Source organism: Empidonax traillii, unplaced genomic scaffold (genome assembly GCF_003031625.1).
Source record: "Empidonax traillii isolate 1590-97213 ecotype Southwest subspecies unplaced genomic scaffold, ASM303162v1 scaffold315:size618497, whole genome shotgun sequence".
In the NCBI taxonomy this organism is placed as follows: Eukaryota; Metazoa; Chordata; class Aves; order Passeriformes; family Tyrannidae; genus Empidonax; species Empidonax traillii.
Window position 1 is genome coordinate 249,811 of NW_020955508.1, and position 6,546 is coordinate 256,356.

The window sequence follows — 6,546 nt, forward strand, 5'->3', positions numbered from 1 at the left end:
GAGTCTAACATGCACTTGATATATGTTTTGCTGGCTTCTTGTTATTTTGGCATGAGCTTAACAGCAAAAAAAAAAAAAAAAAAAAAAAAAAAAAGAAACATGAGATCAAGAGTTCCCTATTTTTTCCTACATAAAGGTATTTGAAAGAAGATAAAAATTCTTGAAACATTTGCAACTCCTGTCTCTGCTATACTCTAGAAGTGATGCTAACTTTATGTTTCTCATTTCCTCTCTAAAACCAAATGGAACTATTATTTCATATTCTTTTATCCATCAGAATAACTGAATTTGCCTTGTCTGATTTTGTTGGGGTAAATATGAAAAAGGAAGAAAAGTAAGTAAAGTAAGTAACAGATACCAACAGTGTGGTGGTCAATTGGAATTTACATGATCAACTGTTCTGCGTGACCCTTTATATTGACAAACACTGAAAACTGGTGGAAACAAAAAACAAGCAAAAGAGCATCAATAACAGCCTGTTCTGCATGGCATAGCCAAGTACATAAAGCAGTTCATAATTAATTATCAAGATTTGTGGCATGCAGCTGCAGCATCCTAAGAAAAAAAATCAAGTTTATTTATGAGCATCTTAATCATTACTTATCAATCATTAGCAATGAATAGAGAAACACTTTAAATGATAGAGTATTTTGGCACATCCAAACTACAACTTTTTGCCTGTGGCAAGGACTACTATGTACAGCCCAATAAAATTGGTGAGATCTTGTTTTCATTCAATATAGTTGGAATTGCATCCTAAGGTTTAATTTTGAATAATGGTTATTCAATGACTATTTAAAGCTTCTATTTCATAAAATCAAGCTAGTTAAAATTAAAAAAAAAAAAAAAACTCATTCCTGTTCAAGTTGCTAAATGCTGAACTGATAAAAAAGTACTATGTCTATATACCATGCTTGTACATGGGCTTTTCTACCATCTGAACGTCTGTCTAGGGGACAGAGGTTGCTCATATACCAATTGTATGAAGATCTGGGTATATTGCTCATACAAGGAAAGAGGCTGGCTACCATATCCGAGTCATTTCCTCAGGCCTCCTCTTGCAAAAACTCTAGAAACTTGTTTATAGCATATTACTTTGCCTATAAAAAATTATAAGTTTAAGTTGCCTTACCAGGTCTTCAGGAAGAACAAGGGCTGTGGTAACAACCTTTTAAGATTTAGAACCTGTTTTGTGGAGACACTTAAAAAGTTTATGTAGAACTGCATGCAGATCAAGAAAGACAGGTGACTGGATTGAAATATAAACCTTTGGAAACTTTTTTCCTAGTTCGTCTTTATTTAAAATAACTAAGTAACTGGCTGGATTTCTCGAGCTGATGGATTAAAACAGTCTATCATGATGAAATTCTCCAATATTACTGACTGGCAAGAAATCTGTGATATGTGAAGGCTAATAAGCAGTGAAGGATGTTAGTGTTCCTTATATGAAAAATGAAGTTATATAAAGCCAATTTGAGTATTTTTTAATCTGAAATTCATTAAATATTTCAGGTTCATACAGTGGAAGAGACTTGAAATGTCTACAGATCCACAGCAAGAGTTGATGGTGATGACTTAATATAGTTTAAATTACACTTCAGGACTCCCATTATATCCTGCCTTGTGTGTCTCTCATACAGCATAGCAAGGGACAAAAAATGGAGAAGGTAAAAGGGAAAGACTTTATTTTTGTATCTTTTATGATACTACATATATAGTTAACACCAAGCAGCTACATACTGATAGTTCAAAAAAAGTATGAATACCTAAAGTGTCCAGTGATCCCAAAGAGCCCTTAAGTTTTTCAGATAAAATATTTAAAGTCACAGAAAAATAAGAGAATATTTTGTGGCAGGCAGGTGCATGAGGGGAACAACTCTTCCAAAGCTTAGAATGATGTATCTACAGAAGTTTGCATACCACTCTGAGTCATGTAGGTCTGTAAAGTTATTTCATGGTCACTGGGTCAAAGATCTACATAAACTAAAGGTAAATATTTTTATTTCCAGCACATGGATAAGTGTTTGCAGTTATTCACATGCAGTTCATTTCCCTGAACACCAGCAGTCACGTGCAATTTCTTGAACTGGGTGCAGCAGTACTCAACCCAGCAGCAGCAGCTACTGAGTGCCAAAGGAAAATAAATCATAGAGAGGCATTATTCTGCTGGGAAAATGAAATGGAAAATGACTCTCCTGTAGCCAGTAGGCTCGTGAGGAGCACATTACATTACAAAAACATTCAGCTTCGTAGTTGCAAACCAGCCACTAGAGGTCAGTGGTTTGGAATAAAATAAGCACAAGAAGGAAAAATTCGATTTCATTTCAAATGACCTAATCATATAAAATTTCCACCCTTTGAGTAAGGAAAAAGTACTCTTAAGGTTAGCAGTGCTTACCTTCATCCTAAAGCAAAAAATTTAAAATCCATAAAAACAATACTAGGTACATAATATACCAAAAAAACCTACTCTTATTCTCCACAGTAATATGCAGACGTGTAAGAATGCAGGACTGTAGGAAGCTTCTTGCATCATCAGGTCCAGTCTCCTGCTACTCCACCTGTCCTATAAGCCCTTACATGATGAAAGAAAGGAAAACTTAAAAGCAGCTTGATTCTTTTGCTTATAAGAAAAAAAGAATTACAAGAATGTTAAATAAGCTCAGTCAGTACTTTGGAAGTGCATAAAGGCAGGATATTAAAAGGACCTGTGCAGTGCAAGAATCTTCCTTAAAAACTATTTCTGTTAGAAATGTGTAACACTGCAAAGAGAAAAGGCTGACAGAGGGCAGGAAGAAGCTTTTTCATCATAAAGTGCAAAGTGTATATCCAAATACAAAAAAAAAGTCAAAATATTATGTTTTATTTACTCATTCATCCGCTGCTGTAAGCATACATACACATTGATGCAACTAAACATCTTACCTCTGCCCCACAGTGATGTTAAAAAATTTGAGATAATTAGAAATAGAACCACTGGATGCTCAAACACATGCACACTGAACTAATGCTTGATGCTATAACTGTAATTTTCTAAGGTTTCGGTATTTCTCTGTATTGTTGAGTTACACAACTGAAAATTCCAGTGGACATGAAAATTCAGAAAGTCAATCCTAGATTTCCATCTGCTATTACAAAAAAGCTGTCTTTAATTATGGTGGGTTCCCAGCTGGACTGGGGACCCTGGAAGGGATAGAAACTAAAGAAGGAACTCTTGTATAGGGCAGGGTGGCATGCACAGACCTGGAAGGTGTTTTTGTGGCAGGCAGGTACAGGAAGGTTTTCCGGCAGAGTAAGCTGAGTCATTGTTATGAGACATGGGTAGTGGGCAGCTCTGTCATGCTGATTTAGCAGAATGACATAATGTTGTAAACTGCCAATCGAGGGTTATTTATGTAACTTGAAAACCAATAATGATTTAACATGTGTAGCCTAAAAAGTGTATAAAACCTGCTGCGATATGTGGGGGGGTAAAAAAAAAAAAAAAAGGTTCCAGTTCCTGGATCCAGAAGAGTCAGTGTTGTTTCGTCCCGCTCCAACCCGTGACAATTAATGGCTTTGATTTAAACTTCATCACTGAAAGGATTCACAATTTAGTCAGAACGTAACTGAAATTGCTATAGCAGGAAGTATCTTGAAAGGGATTGTAATAGGAAAACATCTGTCATCTCAAAACACTCTTCAGATTTTCTAGATTGAAAAAAAAAGTAAATAAAAAATGTTAAAATGCTACATTACAAATATCATGTTCTATGCAAACGTACATTAGGAGAAAACCCCATGCAGTTGCACATATGAGATATTCCATGAGATTGCCAAGAAAAAAACATAGCAAAGCAACACAGAAAAGGAAAAAAACCCAACAAAACAAACAAACAAGAAGCCCAGTAATAATATAGACCAAAGCATTTATTTCTTCACTTTTCCACTATAGGAGCTTCAAACACAATAGAGAAGAATACATAATTCCACTGCAGCTATTTTCCATTTTAAGTAAACCAAGATTAACCTGTCAGTTCATGTACAGCATCTGAACATGCTATTCCAACAGTATTTTAATAGAGAATAAATTTGAAATAATTTACAGCTTGAAAACTTAAGTACTATCCAGAGGATTCTGATTGCATGAAACCATGAATGGTAAACTGGGGTTTGTGAAAGCAACGGAACATCCACTAGGATTTCCAGACCTCTTTTTAACATAGAAATTAACTTTTCTGCATTTTCATTATTTGTATCCCCATTCTTCTTCCTTCTCTTTCTGTTGCACTTCTACCTGTGTGAAAACTATAGTTGACTTTGCTTTAGCCCTTTAGCCCAGAACCTTTTTTAATTTCTGATTTTCAGCTTAATTTTCCTGTGCAATATCTCAACTAACTGATGCACTGTCTTCATCTAACATACTCTTCCTCTTCACATTAGCAAAGGATCATGAGTGAATATTCATAGGAACACACAGAGCAAATGAAAATACCATGATCAGCACTTGTTCAAGGAAACCAATTTTCACACCTGAGGCGAGAGTCTGGACTGTTGCAGAACTTCACTTGCCTCAAAGCAAGATATCGTGGTCAGACACGTGGAAACTGATATAGAGATGAACTCAAATTATCTTAAATGAAGAGCAAAGTCTTTCATGGCTCCTTAAAATACAATTCACACTACTGTTTTTATGCAGCTGTATAGGAGGAGCCAGCTGTGGTAGAATAAAGCCCAGCTGGTTGGCCCTGGGGTTGAACAGACGTCCGCTACTAAACGTGCCATCACAAATGAGCTAAGCCTAGCCCACAAGAAGAGAGTAACATAGGGTCACATTATTAACCACACCGGTTCACAATTTTGCTTATAAGTTGCAAAACAAATTATTATTATACTGATATAAATTCCAAGTAATTAAGCGCAAGTCACAACTCATTTTCAGTTCAGCAGTGGCACTTAGGTAGTGGGATGCAATCAGTCACAAAATAACCTATTTAAAAATTAAAAAGGCAGGACTCCTGCCAAAACACAGGTGTACAACTTTCTCTATTAACACCTGTACTGAAAATATGGCAGTAAACTGGGCACATGCATAGATTTTTCCCCACAGAACTTGGGGTTAACTATGCCAGGTGTAAAGCAGAATAGTTCCAATGACTTAAAAGACAGGGATCAGCTTTTTTTTGGTTTTGACATACACATTAATCTTTCTGTTTCTCTAGAAAAAGCAAATGAGATGCCGCAATAGCTCACTGCGTCCTACCCTATTCTATACACACACACACACACACACACACACACAAAACCAAACCCAACACCCAACATGCACCTACAACATTTAACAGAAAAAGCTGTTGGTCATTAAAGTCACTCAGAGATTTGAACTTAAACAAGTGCTGTTTTGCAAAGCAACACTGATAATACTTAAAATCTATAAAGAAATATACAATCTGATTTCAAGAACAAAACCATAGCCGTATCAATACAGACAAAAAAATTTAATTTGTTTCAAAATAAATATTTGACATACAAAGCACATACAGTGAAAAAGGGTCACAATAAATTACAAATGGAGATACTTGCTCATTCACTGAGAAAAGCCCTTGATATTTCCAATTTCATACCATCAAATTTATCATTCTTGCTGATTTAAGCACAGCACTGAACAAATATGGATCCCAGTGCTTTCTTTCACAGGTACTGGTATGGATAATTTACTGCAGTGATCCGATTTGAAAATCAGTAGGGACCAGTAAATCGCTGCATAAAAGAAAGAGCGAATGAGGTGCTTTTTCCTTAGTGTCAGCAGCCTGCGATTATTATGTTTATTAGATTTTCTTGAAAGGGCTTCACGTTTTCTCAAATATGCAGGAGAACTATATTTCCCCTCTGAGCCCTTACATTAGCATTTTGTGCCTCAGTCCTTGAATACAAGTAAAAGATGAATTTTTCAATTAATTTTAAAAGTTTATACCATCTGGATGGCACAGAACTAAGCAATGAAACTCCCTTACCTGCACAGCATCTGCCATTATCACAGAGCTAGCTTCTGCAGAGAAGTAGTAAGTAACGCTGACATTTTATGAGAAAGATTTTTGAATCCACATTGAAGATTAAATTCTATTACATTATCCATACTGATAATGTAGCTTTGAAATAAAGGATTGCTTAAGGTTCTGTCCTTAAAAGGCGATTTAAAACAGTGAGGCCTGACTGTTCCTGTGACTTTAAGGGAATTACAGCACAATAGAAGTTACAGTACAGTGATACACTAACCAATTTCCATATATATAGTTTAACCGTAATAGATGCACTGCAGCAATTAAAAATTAGACAATTATAAGATTAGCATACCCTACTACCATTTAGCATTTAGAATTTTCCATCTTGTTCTGTTGCATTACTTTTCATCAGTGCAGAGATGATGATACAAGGGACCATACCTAGCTCTTGTACACAGAAATCAATTTTTGATTTCTGATTACTGCTTTAAAAAGGCATGCTGTCTAGCTCAATGTCTTTTCTGCCCTTAATCTGAGCACTGTAAGGTACAGTACTTTTTTAAGT

General features: G+C 35.6%; 1 long non-coding RNA gene across 1 annotated transcript; it reads left to right on the plus strand.

Moving 5' to 3' along the window:
* The first annotated feature begins 1,505 nt into the window (after window positions 1–1,505).
* On the plus strand, window positions 1,506–2,312 carry LOC114061159. The gene is made up of 2 exons (XR_003572061.1): window positions 1,506–1,567; window positions 2,010–2,312. It is a non-coding gene; the product is annotated as an uncharacterized LOC114061159 (long non-coding RNA).
* The last annotated feature ends 4,234 nt before the right edge of the window (window positions 2,313–6,546 follow it).